Source organism: Balaenoptera physalus, assembly GCF_965194825.1.
Source record: "Balaenoptera physalus genome assembly, chromosome: 14".
NCBI lineage: Eukaryota > Metazoa > Chordata > Mammalia > Artiodactyla > Balaenopteridae > Balaenoptera > Balaenoptera physalus.
Window position 1 is genome coordinate 56,061,675 of NC_138893.1, and position 17,804 is coordinate 56,079,478.

The 17,804-nt window shown below is 44.9% G+C and overlaps 2 protein-coding genes across 8 annotated transcripts in view; one reads left to right on the forward strand and one right to left on the reverse strand.

The window, feature by feature from the left end:
- Window positions 1–9,879, reverse strand: part of PLCE1 (phospholipase C epsilon 1) — a 316,064-nt gene extending 306,185 nt beyond the window's left edge. For 6 of the 7 annotated variants that reach the window (XR_014253085.1, XM_082423538.1, XM_082423537.1 and 3 more), the window contains exon 1: window positions 8,270–8,645. The gene's annotated coding sequence lies outside the window, so the exon portion shown is untranslated. Of the gene's footprint in view, window positions 1–8,269; window positions 8,646–9,391 lie in introns of those variants that run through there. The other variant, XM_082423536.1, reaches the window with a different exon arrangement.
- Window positions 8,673–17,804, forward strand: part of LOC309642380 (uncharacterized protein) — a 199,486-nt gene continuing 190,354 nt past the window's right edge. Inside the window, exons 1-2 of the transcript XR_014253123.1 lie at window positions 8,673–9,020; window positions 9,879–10,095. The gene's annotated coding sequence lies outside the window, so the exon portion shown is untranslated. The remainder of the gene's footprint in view (window positions 9,021–9,878; window positions 10,096–17,804) is intronic.

Genomic DNA, 17,804 nt, shown 5'->3' on the forward strand with positions numbered 1-17,804 from the left:
AGATTTCACATATAAGTGAAAACATACAGTATTTGCCTAAAAATTCTTTACTTTTAAACCAATAACTTAAACAAGTGACATATTTTAGACCTTACTGCTTAGATAATGATAATTCATTAGAAATAGGCCGCATGGCTAGAAATAAGCACGCTCTCTGATCCTCTGTAACTAATTTGATATGGGCTTGCCCGCCTGAGTCAGGAACACACTTCACCTGTTGTCAGCCATCCCATGACTTGGCACTGGTGAGGCCCTCAGTCAGCAAAGGGTAGTTAGTCAAAATCCTAGATCTGAGAGATGCCCCCGGAGAACCTGCAAGGCTGTCTGACTGCTGTTCCACTGAGGGTGCAGGAATCACTTTTTGGAGTTCTTCTTACAAATTTATGTAGTTTCTGCACATAGCTCAAGAAGTTCTTGCCATCCTCTCAGATTCAAATAATAATTGAGCATATTTCTTTCACAACTGCCTGGAGCTTTACCAATCCCTCCCACTGTGAATTTTAGGACCCTGCTGGAGGCACGACAAAAGAACAACCAGGCTGAGTTAGCCTGCTGAGCTGCAGAGAAGTGAATCTGAGTTTGCTCAGACCCCAGCAGTTACCAAAACTGCAGACTGAATGAGGCTCACACTCTACCCTGTCATCCAAATTCATTCTGCCTTTGGGGGGAAAAACGAATATAATTTCATGCCAAACGCATTTAACTTCTGTGAATTTTATCCACCTCCCTGAGATTGACAAACCAGACTATTAGAGAGTGCTTCAGTTCCTCCAGGCAAACAGATCATAGGTGAAAATATGTTCATCAATGAAATCCGAGTTCGTGTTGTTAATAATAACAAATGAATTGAAACTTTCTTTAGAAATGACAGTAACTTGAACTAACTCCAGTGATATCCAAATTAAACTGTGTTATATGATATTTTAATCCCAGATGTGTCTAGTATGCACTTGGTCACATGTGTTTTTCCCAATGACTTTTTTTCCATTCTCTGGATTTTCCATAGTCAGTGATATTATATAGTTTAAACCTAAAATGAAGTCATCAAAACAGAGTCTTTCCTTGCTTCTGCCTCTTTCCTAATTCTGAATATAGCAGCATTACTGTTTAATTATTAAAATGTAGCTGTTCCTACAAAGCAATAAAATTCATAAATGCTAACCGCATTTTGTTATAGCTCTGAACTTGTGTGCACGTGTAATCAGCTCTTCTGAAAGAGATGTTCCAGTATTTTTATAAACGGAGCACATTTCACTGGGGCCACCACACAGCAGATCACTCAACGGAGCCAGCAGCAATGCCATCACTATGTAGATAACGGTACTAGCCAGCACTGCTTGACCAATAACCCAGTCAAGCACAGCCACCCTGTTTATGTTTATTTTGTTTTGTTTTCTTAAGCCTTAAGGGTAGAGGGGAAAGGATGCAAGAGTATTAAGTCTGCCTTACAGCCACTCTGTCCCTCTCGTCCCAGGCCCCACAGATGGCGGGGCAGGGGAGGAAAGAACAAACATCCTGCAGCTCCTGAGAGCAGAGGGGACCCTCTTCCTGGCAGAGGCAGAGAGACATCAGAGACCTCGGGGAGGTGCGGCCGTGCACCCATGAGAAGCAGCCTTGTGTCACTGCACCTGAAGTCACCTGTGGTCAGGGACAATGGACATTTCAGTGGCAACCAGGCAGAGAGAGGAGTAATGGAGTAAGATCCCCAGCTGCACCGGGGGAGAGCACCACGGGAGAGCAGAACCCCGTGAAGAGATGACGCTAGATTCTCCTTCCGTCATTCCATTGGGAGACTCAGTCAGAATAAAAATGAGCCTAATAGCCAGGATTTGTTGAATCCTAATTGTATATCAGGCGCTGTTCTAAGCCCTTTACACGAACGATCTCATTTATTAGGTGCTACTATTACCTCTCCCATTTAGTGAATGAGGACCCATTTAGTTTAGGCCTCAGCAGGACAAGTATTTTGCACAAGGTCACACAGATTGCATATAAATAGTGGAGCCAGGTAAACAAATCTAAGCAACCAGGCTCCAGATCCCCAACTTGTAAAAGGCAATTAGAGAAAATACAGCGAGTTCTATTTCCTGCACATCCAAGTCTTTGGGCGAAAGGTCATACATAGTGTGCCTTAACTTGGGGTTTCTCAAACTTCTCTCTGTGTCTCTAGCAACAGAAGTGCCCTTTCATGCCAAATCTAAGGCAGGACCTCACTGCATAAATAAAATGAGTAAGAGTGGGTTGCTCATCAGAAGCGGGTTGAAGGGCTGAGATCTTCATCTGCCTGCATCTCCCTCACCTGACAGAGGCCCCGACACCCCTGGAGCACAGCTGGAAAATCAGTATCACTCTGAATTATGAGCTTGAGAGACAAAAGAAGCACAGCTAGAAAGCCAACAACAGCCAGCTAAACCAAAGGAAAAGGAAGAAATAACCACCAGCCGCCCTCCAGCAGTCACAGAGGTACCTCACCATCCGGGCCCTGACACTAATCATCTCAAGTTTGAGCATTTGAAGGGCCAGAAGGAGGTGGAATTCAGGGCTGGAGCAGAGAGTCAGGAATGAGGCAAATCCAATAAACAGGCAGAGGTGGGAAGCGGAGCCAACAGGGCGCCGGGGCCAGCGGTCTGTGGTGAGTGAACAGGGCTGCTGTAGGCACAGAGGTGGGAACCCGAGAGGGAGGCCAGCACAGGAACTGCTCCCAGAACCAGCGTCCTCCAGCTTCAAGCTGTCCACACATATTATATGAGATAGAAATGGCAAAAGCTTACCAAGTACTTTGATACCCATGTTTCTTTTTTCTTTTTCCTTTTTTTTTTTTTTTTTTTGGTGTGCGGGGACTACATCACCCTCCTTCTTGCTGATTCAAAAATTGCTTTTTCCTTCTTTACAGTAACATACCACTCAGTGGCCGGTACTGTCAGCCTTAGCAGACAGAAATGCCTGCTTTGGGGAGTCGTGTGGGTAACAATTAAGAGTCCCAGACTATGTGGATTCACATCCCAGCTCTACCCCGTACTGGCTGTGTAACCTTGGGCAAGTTACCTAACTTCTCAGTGCCTGAGTTTCGTCTTCTGTGATATGCAGATACTAAAAGTAAGAGGGTTGTTGTGAGGATGACAGGTTAATACACACAAAGTAGTTAGAACTGTACCTAGCAAAGTTCAAACTAAATTCTAGCTATTACTGTTCTCTTATTTTGACAGCTTTCATTTCCCTCCTGACCACTTTCTGTTTTCTCTTCCACACTCTATCAGTTCCCTATTGCTGCTGTGACAAATTGCCACAAATGTAGTGGCTTGAACAATACAAATTTGTTATCTTACAGTTCTGGAGGCCAGAAGTCTAAAATGGGTTGGCAGGGCTGACTTCCTTCTGGAGGCTCTAGGGAAGAATCCGTTTTCTTGCCTTTTCCAGCTCCTAGAGGCAGGCTGCATTCCTTGGCTCCTGACCCCTTCCTTACATTACCCTACCTCCTGCTAGGGACTCTGATCCTCTTGTCTCCCTCTTATAAGGACCCCCTTGATTACACTGAGCCCACCCAGGTAATCCAGGATAACCCCTCATCTCAAAATCTTTCATTTAATCACATCTGTAAAGTTCCTTTTGCCATGTTAAGTAACACATTTACAGGTTCCAGGGATTAAGACTTAAAAAACTTTGGGGGACCACTGGCATTATTCAACCTACCACACATCTTTCCAAAGCCCAAAGTTGCATACTGGCAAGATTTAGGTAGGTCCAGAGGGAAAAGACAATATTAGTAGCTAACTTTTTGAGCACTGACTATGTGCCTGGCACTATGCAAAGTGCTTTAGGTGCATTATCTTACTTGGGTCTTAGAGCAACCCCGTAAAATTACTATCTTACAGAAAGGTTAACTTCTTGTCTAAAGCTGTACAGCTAGTAGACGGCAAAGCTTATGTAAAACTAGGTAAATTTGATTCTAGAGCCCTTGTATTTGACCAAGAGTGCCTTGTCCCTACACCTTAAGCTATTATAACTGGAGTCACCATGACCACTACGGGCCTTGGAGACTATGCCACGAGAGGTACACATGCTCATGGGACACAGGCACACAGGGGTCCTGCAGAGTCCATGCTGTAAGGTCCACACAGATGGTGGAGCCTTCAGAACATCTTCTTACACTCAAAGGAGAAAGCCTGGGGTTACTGAAGAGTTTCTTCAAGTGCAGATTTGGACCAAAAAGCCAAGAAGGGACCAGTTGGAGAGAGAAAGTAAGAAGTCCATTCCTGACCCCAGACCAGCCCTGCAGTTCTAATCAACCTCCCAGAAGAAGAGAGAACCTCACAGTCTTCCCTGGAGAGACTTCCAACTCAGAAGACCCAGATCCAGATTGATCCAGATCCTCTGAAACCCTAACAGGAAGTTTCAGAACCCCAGCTACTAAACAATTTAGCTATAGCCCTATCTGAAACTTTCTAATGAGCCAAGTTAAAGCGATTTGGTTTCACTCAGCTGAAAAAAGGGCCAGTCATTTGTTTTGGGTGATGAGCCCAAAGGTTGTTTCAGGAAAGCACAATGGTCAAGGGAACGGAGTCTGGAGCCGGCCTGCTCTGACTGAATCCTGGCCCTGGCACTTTCTTGCTCTGACTTCATGCAAGTTACATGACCTTTTAGTTTCTCAGTTTTCCCATCTTCAAAAGGGGCATAGTGGGGCTTCCCTGGTGGCGCAGTGGTTGAGAGTCTGCCTGCCAATGCAGGGCACACGGGTTCGAGTCCTGGTCTGGGAGGATCCCACATGCCGCGGAGCAACTGGGCCCGTGGGCCACGGCTGCTGAGCCTGCGCGTCTGGAGCCTGTGCTCCGCAACAAGAGAGGCCGCGATAATGAGAGGCCCGCGCACTGCGATGAAGAGTGGCCCCCACTTGCCACAACTAGAGAAAGCCCTCGCACAGAAACGAAGACCCAACACAGCCATAAATAAATAAATAAATAAATAAAACCCAAAAGTTTAAAAAAAAAAAAAAAAAAAGGGGGCATAGTAAGGGAGATCCATATGTCCTTATCCAAAATCAGAAGGTTTCTAGCTTTCGTAATGGTAAAACAGTACATGTGCCATATATTAAATAATGCTATAGGTGGGATCTGCAGCAAACATGTCCATTGTTTCTGAAACAAAAATGTATAAATGTTCTTACCAGGTGAGAAAAATAAATACCATAATAACCTCATGACCAAATTTTGTAGCCAAACTTATGAAAACCACAGTTTCGAGAGTTGTTATTTTGTTTGTTTGTTTGTTTGTTTTAATTTTGGAATTGCAGGTAAGGGATAACAGGTCTCTGGCATTTACCACCTAATGCTGTTGTTAGGATTAAATGAATTAACAGATGTAAAGTGCTTAGAACATTGCCTGGCACGTAGTAAGCACTATATAAGTGTCAGCAACAACAACTACTGTTATTATTCTCATCTAAATAGACTTGGTAGGGGACTATGAACAGGAAATTGTTAATTTATGACTAAATTCGATTTGGAAATTAGTACACTGGAGATTAATAGTCATTAATCCTTTAGAACAATATCCCAGGGCAGATTTCTGAGATGATGGAAATGTTATATATCTTCCTTGTCCAGTATGGTAGCAACTAGCAACATGTAACAATCACTTGAAATGGGACTAATTTCATTTAATTCTAACTAACTTAAATTTAAATGCAAATAGCCCTATGTGGCTTGCGGCTACCCTACTGGACAGAGGGCCGGGTTCCAATCTGGCTCATGAAAACCTATTTAAGCCATAATACAGATGAATTACAGCATTAATAAAAACAAGCCTGAGTTCTATACCATGGGAGCAGAGCAGACCCTATGATGCTGAAGAGAGTTTTCTCTTCCTTTCTAGGCCCCATAGTTGGCCCATGGCAAAGTGCATCTTTGATATATTATTCTTCTTTCTCTACTCCCCAGTTCCCCATCTCCAACTCTCCTCTTGGGGACCCCACATAATTGGGCCACATGCTTCCCTAAGCGCCCCCCCCCCATCAATACCTCCCGGCTCTTCTACAGCAGCACCATGCTCCCCAGCCACCTGCCTTCCCTCTCCCAACCAAATTCCCACTTGCTCAATGCCAAGATCTCAACCAAGTGTCCAGAGGAAAGCAACCTGATCAAACAAATCCACACTCTAAGCAGTTACTGCTTTTTCTCACGTCTTCCCTGCTACTCCTGAATCCGAAGCTCTAAATTGTTGTGCTCCCCTGGACCCCTTCTCCCCGCAAGCAGAGGGAGCCCAGGCAGAGAAAGAAGGAGCCCAGACTGAAGCAGTTGTTGTCCTCTACAGGCCGATTGCCAGCCAGGTGTGTGGAAGGCAGGCACTGCCAACACACATGTGCAGAGCAGCCTCGCTCCTTGCAAATATCTCCTCTTGCCCAGGCAGGGCAAACATTCCCTGCTCTCTGCTTTAGAACACAACAACCACAATTCTTTTCAATTTTCCTTTATTCATTTAAAAATTTGTAGGTAACAAATTGCACATCAAATGAATTGTTTAAAACACACGACAAAAGCCCAGGGAAGACTGTGATTAAGAACAGTTGCAAATAGAAAAAGAAAACCAACCACCTTCATCGGAATCTAGCTTCACCACAATGCACTGGAGCATGGAATTTTTAATGACACAGGTCAACCTTGGAGTACATCCAAGGAGCTTATGTTACTATAAGGACTGGAAGACTGTCCCTCCAGCTCTTACTTGATCCCCAGGCTTGGACCAAAGACGATTATTATGCATGGCTCCTAGGTATAAGGAAAATTTTCCCTGTGGGGCTGTAAGTGGAGGACAATTTGAATGGTAAACATTATGTTCTTCTCTGAATCCTTTTGGTTATATTATCTCCTTTTCCGAAGTAGAGATTTGTATTGAAGAAACAAAGTCGTAACACTATTTCTAGAGGGCCTTCTAGGTGCAAGCTCTGTGCCAAGAAAGCCACAGTTAATTCCTTCAGTAGGGAAAATGAAACATCTACATAAATAACTCTCAAAGAACGCTGAGAGAAGAAAGGCTAGGGAGGTATTCAATAAAATGCTGCAGGCATCAGAGCTGGAGAATGTTGACTATTTGGGGCTGGGGTATCAGGGAAGGTCTCACAGCAGCAACAAAAACTTAGTGTGAAAGATGGTTAGGATTTAGCGTGGTAAAATGGAGCAGGAAGGGCACTCAGTAAGAGCAAAGAATGTTCTAGATGACAGCATCATCAGGCATCCTTCAGAAAGTATCCGCGAAGACATGGCTGCATACAGCATCCAGAGATAGTCCGCCACCCCTTCACCCCCAATGCCAACTGGGCCCTGTAAGGGCATCTACAGGGTCACCTGCATCCACCTCCCAAGACAGGCTCTCAAAAATTCTTCCTGGTGGGGTGAAGCACTCTTGGCCTCGGCTGTGCCCATTCCGTGGCAGTGGCTCCACCCTATCCCTACCAGGGCTTCCTACCAGAAACACAAGGAAATTCACTAATCCTGCAGAGATCTAAATGACATACTGGCAAATTTTGCATGATGAAACTCAAATTAAGAACTATGTGGAAATAAAACTTTTCCATCAAGTGAATCCTACTTAACATCTATTGAGGGAGCTCCCTCTTTAAAATGAGGCTGCTAAATCTTTGAATGATGGATCTTTCTTACACTGAATAATTAGTTGAGTCAGTTGAACCAAGTGTTCTCATGGCTTAAATACCAGGCAAGATGTACGGGGGGAACCGTAAATTTACACTGTGCATTTAACATTAGACACAAGGAAGACTTTTCCTTCTAGGTTATTCATTATCACAGCATTAGAAGACTCTAAGAAAAAAGACGAAGCCATTCTTCTAGTTACCAGTGAAAGTGAGACCAGGTCCAATACTATATTTTCTAGGACTTGATGTAGCTAATCTCTCCAGGAACAATCTCTTGAGCACTTTCCGTGAAATACTGGCGGCTAGGGGGGCCGCCTCAGCAAGAGCTTATACTTTTCTTTGTACTGCACACGCAAAATGCAGCGGAGACCCGAGGCAAACATTTGAAGGGGCGAAGGAAGCACTTACAGGGTATCCTCCAGCCCATGTGAGGGCTGGCCCGCGCCCCCTAGGGAGTCGCCTGCCTCAGTTCTCCCCTGGGGAGGGGAGTAGGTACCTGTACTCCCGCCAGGTACGCGGACTGAGGCTGCTGCCCCTGGCCGGATCTACTGGACTCAGAGATTAAAAGCCCATCTCTCCCCTTCTCCAAGCCTGAGGAACCGAGCCACAGAAACACCTTCTCACCTTTCCTCTTCTAGCCGGTCGCGCCGGAGTCCCCAAGTGCAGCGTCCCTCTGGGATGCGCCTGTCGCTAGCGGCGTCGGGTGTCCTCGCTACCGTGTGTCAGCGGCGGAGCGGACGACAGGAGCGCGCAGAGCCGGGCAAGTGCCCGGGAGACAGAGCCCGGGGCGCGCCGCCCGCCGCCGCCGCCGCCGCCGCCGCCGCCGCGCCCACCCGGCCCCGCGTCGTCGTGTGCGCCCCCGCCCGGCGCCGCTCCCTCGCTCCGCGCCCGCAGAGCTCTGCAAGCTGCCCGGACGGCGGCGCGGGCGGCAGCGGAGCCCCCGCCCTGGGCCGGGCTTTCCCAGAACTCACCCGCCCCGGGTGAGAGGCCGCGAGCGCTACCGCGGGCCGCCGGGCGGCCGGGGGCGCGGCCTGAGCCGGGCCCGCCCCCAGCCGCGGGCTGCGCGGAGACGGCAGGCGCGAGGGGCGGACCCGGCCGTCACCCACGCCCCGGCCGCGGGCCTCGCGACCCCAGCCCGGCCCAGGCCTCGGCCCCGGCCTCGGCCTCGGCCCCCGGGGGCTGCCCAGCGCCCGGGCCGCAGCGGGAGCTGGCGAGAGCGCAGCGGGGTTGCCCGGCTCCGACCGGAGGTGGGGAACTCGGTCCACCTCAGGCCGCGGGAATTTAGTCTCACACTTTCCGCCAGGGACCGTCCCTGCTCGACACACACGGAAACCGAGGCTCTTGGAGGTTAAATTACTTGACCAAGGTTACTCTGGTAAGGGCAGCACCAAGTCTCCAATCTGTTCGGTCATTCGTCATTCAGATATTTACTGTTGAGCACCACAGTGGGCGCAATGCAGTGCCAGGCTCAGGAGGTACTCCTTTGACTGCTAATAGTGACCGTCCAAATAGTGACATCCAGATCTGTGGACTCCAAATCTAGTGGCTTTCGCTGCTGAAGCAAACAGGAGGTGTTCAGCGCTGCCAGACACTGCAGGCTCTGCACGGAGCCTTACCTAGCCGTCGAGGTGGCTTTTATACCCAACTGGCAGTCAGGAGAGCCGGGGACCTGAGGAAAATCGAATTATCATCCCCCTCCCTTTCCCCTAAAACCCCCTCCCTCTTTACCTATTTTAATGAACTGACCTGTTCCATAGGTCTGACCCTTCCTCTTGTATTCAATCAGGACCAATTCCGGCGGCCCCTAGCCCTCCCGCCTGTCCACTCCTTGGAGCGAAGCATCCCCCTCAACACAGCCATATCATTCTTCCTCTTCTACAACTTTAATCTGTGCAGAAACCTTCACTGGCTCCCTGCTGCCTTCCCGACTAACTCCCCACGACTGTAGGAACCCAACATGGCCTGGTTATTAGGGACCACCCAACAGGATGCTTCTCCCACTCTGAGCTTCTTTCTACCTGGACCATGACCACCTCCTCCCACACCCTTTCCTCCTGCTCAAGTATGACCCTTTCTTTCAGGTCATTGTTAAAAGTGGCCTCCCCTCCTTTGAGCCTCCAGGCGCAGGAGGGGTTGGAGCAAGAATGCGCAGGAGGGGCACCAAAGAATTCTGCCTGTAAGAAAAATATGCCAGCCTGGTCCTTAAACTCTTTTGCTCTTTTCTCACCACTAGGATTTTCCTGAAAATCAACGTTACCTCCTTCCTTGAGAGCCGGTTTTGGAAAGCTCTCTGCAGAAGACTCTGAGGAGACTCTTTGTTCATGAAAAGCTTGAGACCTTAGCACTAGAGGAATAGGGAGTAGTCATTTGCTCGGAGCCAGTGCTCGCACGGTCCTGGACAGGTGAATGGAGGAGCCAGGAAAAAGGAAGCATTACTGACAATAAACAAGGTAGGCTATTTATTGAATATACAGTTGTGTATTATGGTCTTACAATGCATTTAATGAATTAGTAATATCAAACATCATTAATCACCTGGAGCCCTCAAAGACTTGTTTTGTTTTGTTTTGTTTAATTAGGCACATGGGAATTAGGCTTGCAAACTGGTGGATGCACAAGCAGTTAACACTGAATCCTCCAAATGAGTCACTCCAACATTAGTAACCAAGGAAAGTCTAGGTCCGTTAGACAGGAAAGTTATCTGAGTGTGATAATCAGTATCACCTATCCCTGGAATAGGGAGCCGTCCCCAATTTTTTGCAAAGAGAGCGGGTCCAGATCAATGTCCTTTGCTCGCCCCCCTCAATCCCTCTCTAAATGAGACTGGAGGGAGCCGTGTCCCTGAGGCTGCCTCACCGCATTGGAATGTCTGAGCTAACAGTGCTTCCAGAGGGTTCATTGCTCCTCTGAACAGCACTGCCCAGACTTTCTGGAGATTTTAATTCACTCCCCAACCTCGCCAACAGTTGCACACAAGGTGCCTTTTTTACACCCTGCTCTCTGTTCAGTGAAACACACAGACCATCTCAGGGGAACAATGGCTCCATTCAAGACTTTTTCAAAAGTACAGCATATAACCTCCTCACTGTGGGTTGCTGCCAGCCATTATCTGAAAGAAGAAAGACGGTCAGATAAAGTGCTTGTGAATTGGGGGAGCACTGGACAGTTTCCATGGAAAATTCAGCTTCAGTCAACTAAGTTATGCATCTTTGTATACAAGACCGTTTTGCATAGTCAAAAACAACAACAAAAACAAAAGCCCCAAGAAATAATGCTGTGGAAGCTATTTAAATGTAGTGCATCTTTGTTTGAAATTTCAGAAGAAAGCACACATCTCTTTTGAACTTGTTACATAATGGTCTCCATTTGATGGAAACTGATTTAAGTTGTAAACATTGGGACCAGGGAACTTAAGTCGTAAAATCATTTTAAGAAATGGAATCACGTCCCTACTTTCTTCCTCTCACATCCTGTAATTTCTGTGATTGGTGGGGGGTGTCTCTGACTTCATGGTTGTTGCTGCCAGTGGGAGGCCCCACACCCCCTACTGCACATACTGCAGAAAAAAAGATTGGCCCTTTGCCACACTCAACAAGCCGGCCATCAGTTAACCCATTTATAAACAAACCTTAAGGCTGGGAACTGAGTAGTCAGCACAGGCACCATTGACAAATTTATTGATCTTTGTTCAACAGTAGCTAATTGCTAAGCAGAGGAATTTGCCAACAGACTTCTGGGTAGCCTTGGAAGCCAAGGAAGAGCTGAAGGAACAAGGCAGCCCTGAGTTTAGGAGTTGCCATTTCCTCTCATTTGAAGTCAGTGTATCAGATTGTACAGGGTTTACCAGCTGTCTGCACATAGGCTAGTGAGTTCAGATAGTGGGGACAGAGCCCAAAACAAGCTTTCCAGAGTTATCTCATATGTGAGGGTAGAAGTACTAAGGCAGTTCGAGGTTGGTGAAAAATACCAGTGTGTTAGAGCAGCAGGTAGCTCTACGTCTGTTGGGTGGTAGGAGTGTGGGTGAAGGAGATCTGTCTCTCAACATAGCCGGTATTAGGGGCACAGACTGATGTGGATCCACTTGAGTTGATAGCCTCAATCCACCTCCCAGGTGTGAGCCCCTGAGCAAGTTACTTACCTCTCCTCGTTTTCCTCTTCTGTAAACTATATCTACCCTTCATGATGGTTGTGAGCAGTGAGTTAGTCTATGTGAAGCACTTAGATTAAAGAAATACAACTCTGAACTCTATTTTCATTCATATTTAAGGTATTTAAAAACTGTGATCTCCTTTGAATATTGCAAGTATCTTGTTAGTGTTTTGACAGAAAGTCCATCATCTTTTTCCCTTGAAACGTTCTGGAATCTCATTTTAATATCTGGTTCAGTTGCTATCAGCAAAAGGCAGGTGTAGCTCAAATCATCTCAAGGAGCCATAACTAAAAATTATAAAAGCACAATTTAAAAAGTTTTAACTGTACTAGAATCCCAAAGCATAGACATTGGAGCTTGAGACTTCTCTAGATGTAGGTTTTAAAGTTTCATGTTGTTCTAAGTGGCCAAAATGTTGAAGAGGAAAAGAACTCTGGTGTGATCGTGGAACTCAAAGGAAAATAATATTCACTTGAAAAACATCATGTTTTCTTCAAGCTTTGCTGGAGCTAGTCTGCTAGGAAAATGGCCATGGCTCCTGGGTGATCCCAAGTGCTGTGAATTGTCCGTAGATTGGACTGGTCACCAGTGGAGGGTGGATGGCATGAAGGCAGGTTTGCATAGGCTAATTTGTTCACTGATTCTTCAGCTGGTAACTTGATGCTGATTAGCTCTACAAGCCCCCAACGAGCTCATTCTTTGGTTTCTCGGCCACTTCTCCTTCACTAATGTTAGCATGTTACTATCTGCTAGCCTTCCCAGATCCTTTTATTCACAATTATCATCCTCAACCACTCCTTAGGCCAGAAAATGATAATAATGATAACAGCAGCTGCAATTGAGTGCTTACCATTGTGCTGTTCTTTTATTCTTTTATGCAAAAAATATGTATTGAGCACCTACTATGTGCCAAGCATTGTTCTAGGTACCAGAAATACAGCAGTGAACACAACAGTCAACAAAGTCCCTGCCTTCATGGCGCTTATATTCTGGTAGGCATAGATAGACAATGAGCTATGTAAAAGTAAAGCATATAGTATAGTAGAAGGTGATAAATGCTTGAGGAAAGTAAAGCAAGAAAGGAAGACAGGGAGTGCTGCAGGGCTTGGGGATGATTGCAATTTTAAATACAATGTCTCAGGTAAGACTTCATTGAGAGGTAACAATGGAGTAAAGGCTATAAGAGGTGAGGGAGGGTGGAAGACACTGCTTATTTCCCTCCAATATCCATCCTCCATTGTTTCTTTTAGCTATAAAACAGTTCCCACCTACCCTGTTTTGTCTGGGCCCATGATTGCCCACTACTTTCCCAACCTCCCTTGCATCTAGGCTAAGTTCATGGCTTAGTTTCAGCCAATGACATATGAACAGAAAGTCAGCAGGCAACATCCAGTAATGTCCTTAGAGCTGAAGCTGCTTGCCTCTGATTTCTTTTCTCCCTTCCCATTATTTGAGAATTGGCAAGGTCTGAGGCAGCTGTCTTGGCCCAGAGATGGAAGCCCTATGCAGAGAAAGCAGAGGTACCACAGCAGCTTGGACCACTCACTTTGGGACTGTTACGTGAAGTCAAGGGAGGCTTTTTTTCAGATGGGAGAAATAATAGCATGTTCCTGTATTGAAAGGATTGACCCATGAGAGAGAGAAAAATGGATGATACAGAAGGAAGAGGCAAGTATTTCTGTAAAAATGTCCTCGAGTGAGTGAGAGGGGATGGGGTCTAGTGTGCAAGTCAACGGGCTGGGCTTGGACAGGAGCACAGACATTTAAAGAAACAGGAGACAAGACAGATTATATTTTCCAAAAGTGACCACGGCAATATTTCCAGGCCCACATACTTTTCCAGAATTTTGCCACTGATAACAGGTGGAGACCAATTCCCCTTCTTGTGAATATGGGGCAGCCCCAGTGGCTTACCCACTTCTTATTCAATAGAAAGTGGCAGGAGTGATGCTACCTGGCTGCAGTGGCTACGTCACAGAAGTTGAGACAGCTTCCGGAACTCTCATACTAGGAATGCAGATGCCATGTTGTGAGGAAGCGCAGGCCACATGAAAAGGTTATGTGTAATGTTCCAGCTGATGATTGCAGCTTAGGATCCCAACTGACAGCCTGCATCAACCCTGGACATGGGAGTGAGCGTGCCTTCAGGGGGTTCTAGGCCCCAGCCTTCAAGCCATCCCAGTGATGGCAAGCAGAACAGACAAAAGCTATTCCTGTGAAGCCTTACCCGAATTGCAGGTTTGGGAGCAAAATAAATTTCAGTTTTTTAAGCCACAAGCTTTGGGGTAACTTTTTAATATAGATTTAGTAGATGAAACAATAGGTATGGAAGTTGGGAGGTGAGTAGAGTTGGTAGAAGCTTGTGAAAGTTTTCTTCAATAAAGTGGTAAACAGTGTTTTCAGGTGAGAGTAAATAGGGTAGGAGGTACAAATAGTTTGAGAGAGAATATCTGAAATACTCATTTAGAAAAGTGGGAGAGTCAATGAAATAGGGAAATATAATGCCAGGTATTGTGTCCAATTGTGGTCACAAATGAAATGTGAGCCCAGACGTTATGATTGTACATTTTTCTTTGGACAGGTTTATGGGTGTATGAGAAGAAAAAATGGAGAACTGGATTTAACAAGGGTTATTAACCAAACAAGAAAGAAGCAAGGACTTAGGATACACGCAAGGGAGTGTTTATAATGATCAACCATAAAGTTGAGCCAGGAAAGGAGGAAAGGAGAATCAGTGAGGATGAAGGCTTACCATGCACTGTGCTCAGTGCTTTATATACAATCTATCTTGTATTTATCTTCACAAAAAACATATGAGTAGACACTAATATTGTTTCCATTTTAGAGATAATGAAAACTCAAGCTCAGAGAGGTTAAGCAATTTGCTCAAGGTTACACAAATATCTAGATTTGAACTCATACAATCTGGTTGCTAAGCCATACTCTTACCCTAGCCTTCCTAAGATACCTGAATTAGTTCCTTCCGCACTGAGCCCACCTTGCTCACCCCAACACCACGTCATCCCTGAAGTCCTCTGCAGTGAAGGCTACCTTTTCTTCCCTAGTTAACAGGGCAGAAGGAAGAAGGGCTTGTTAATTCCTACCACCCTCTCCCCACCATTTATCCCACTCCCACTTTTCCCAGTGCCTTCCCTCAACAGTCTTCTTTCAAAATTTATGCCACTGGCATGTCCAGTTTCTTTCCATCTTCACCAAAGCCTTCTATCTACCCTTCCTCTCCAGCCTATTTCTGGTATTATCCTAGAGGATTCCACATCCATGCTCCCTTCCAATACTGAGAACACATGTGCCCTCCATGAGAGCAGGGCCATGTGCACACGACATCCCAGCATGGAAAACCATAGCTGAAAAATGGTAGTTCTCAGCAAATCTAGGAACCTCCTTGCCTCATTGCTTTCCAGCACTACTCAAACACAGCTGTTGGCAAGCAAGGTCACACCTCCAAAGTCTCACCTCTGAAATTCCCTTCTTTGGTCACAGTTTTCTCTTCTGTTATTAGGCTGAGACTTCTTTTTCTTTATTTTTTTTAATTTTTTTTTTTAGTATCACATAGCTGTTCTTTTTTTGTTTTTTTTTAAAGTACACAATTCAGTGGTTTTTAGTATATTCACAGACTTGTGCAACCAACACCAGAACCAATTTTAGAACATTTTCATCAACACAAGAGATAATCCCCCCCCCCCCCATAAGCAGTCATTCCTCGTTCCTGTCACCCCAGTCCCTGGTCACCACTGCTCTGCTTTCTGTCTCCATGGATTTACCTCTTTGGGTCATTTCATAGAAATGGAATCATTCAATATGTGACCTGTCAAGACATTTCTTTTTCTTCATTCTCACTTTCCAGAAGCAGCTTCTCACCCTATGCTATCTACCTCACCCTGACAAAGATGTTGTGAGCAGTGTATGCAGTAAAGTCTCCATCAACCAGAGCTCTGTATGTCTAAAATGTGTTCCAGATCTGCCCTCCTGAGCAACTGTACTTTCTCTAAAGTCTGTATTGCTCTTCTGACTCCTCTCCTTTGCTCGCCTTTCCTCCTACTCTCCCAGCGCTTCCAATATCCTTTTGATCTCTTCTCTTTTCTCTCAATCACTGTCCCTCCCACTAACATGGCTTGTTCTTGTGACTTGTTTTTATAACAATTCTCTAGGCCTGATTTTATTCATTACTTTAGTATAGATTTTACTAATATGATGAAAAAAGCTAAGAAACAAAGTCTAAATTACTTTTTACAACATTTGCAATCTGCACATAGGGAATATATCTTCTCTTCCAAGTTCCATGGACATTTACCAGAATGGGTCAAGAAAATCTCAAGAAATTCAGGCTATATTCTCTGGCTAAAATGCAAGAAAACTAGAAATTAATATTAACTATTTTAAATGAAAAAGCATCAACTGCTCAACAATTTAAACGTGTTCTTCTAAGTAATGATTGGGTCACAAGAGAAATCCAAACAATAATTAGAGATTTCTTGGAACATGACAAAAATGAGAATATTACATAATCTAAATTTATGAGATGTGGCTAAAGCAATAATTAGAGGCAAATGTGCGTCTTCAAATGTTTTTTTATTATTAAACAAGAAAGTGTAAAAATATATGAACTGAGCATTCAGATTTTAAAAAATACCGAAGACAATTTCAAGAAAAATAAAATTAAAAAGATAGTAACAATGAAAGCCTACCCAACTAGAAGATAAATCAAAGAGCTGGTTCTTTGGAAAACATAAAATGCCTTCGAGGGGAACGTTAAAAAAGAGTAACACTTCTGGAAAACATAATCAAGAACAAAAACACTGGGACTTCCCTGGTGGTCCGGTGGCTGGGGCTTCATGCTCCCAGTTCAGGGAACTGGATCCCACATGCCACAACTAAAGATTCCGCGTGCCACGAGGAAGATGCCACATGCGGCAGCGAGGATCCCGTGTGCAACAACTGAGACCCATCGCAGCCAAATAAATAAATATTAAAAAAAAATAAAAACACTAGCAAAATTATAAAAGAGAAATAGAACACTATAATAAAGGTGTGACACTTTCAATTATAAAAGAATATTATGAAAAAGTTTAAGCTAATCAATTTTTAAAATCTGCATGAAATTGATAATATTCTGAGAAACTGTATTACCACAATTGATCCAAGAAGGAGGAAAGTCTGTATTTCCTTTGGAACACCATTGCTGGGTTTGGGGAATTTTGGGTTTCAGGAATTCTTCCTTACAGTTCTTGTTTTTCCAAGTTATTAGCCATAAACCATGTTTGCTCAGCCTCCTTTGCAGCTGGGGCAGTGACATGTTACCCAGCATCATCAGCCAGGCATGTGTGTGTGAGACTTAGATTCAAAAGTGAACAATTTGAAGAGGGAAGGTCTATAGAGAATACATTTTGCTAGCAAGAATGAGAGCAGAGAAACTCAGCTTTCTGGGGTGTCTGTAAAGTTGGATTCTTGGTGCCAAGGTGGCTTTAGTGCTGGTAGCAGATGGAATTCCAGAAAAGTTGAGTTCCTGGCAGTAGTTCTAACTTATAGCCTCCAGTGCCTGGGGAATTATTTGGGGCATTATTCTTGGAAGCCTAGCTTTGAGGCTGACTCTCCAGCTCTCAACAATTCTGTGAGCTACTCAGATTCCTTTTGGTAAATTGCTTTGCTGCCTAAGTTAGTTTCTGTTACTTGTAACTGAGAATCCTGACTGACCCAATAACCAGTGAAAAAACTGAAAGTAGTTAATTGATTAAATATTTACTGAGTGACTTTTAAGGTAGGAATTGTGTAAGATACTAGGAAAATGACAGTGACTGGGAAGGACTGACATAATCTCTACCTTCATAAAGTTGATAATTTAATGGAGTACTTAGCAATGAATCCTCACCAAAGAAAGATTTAGCATGGTATTTTCAAAGTATTTTTACCCAATACTAGTTCATCAATAAAACGGGGCTCTGTGGCCAAATACATTTTAAAGTGCTGGAGGCTTACAATTCACATTGACAT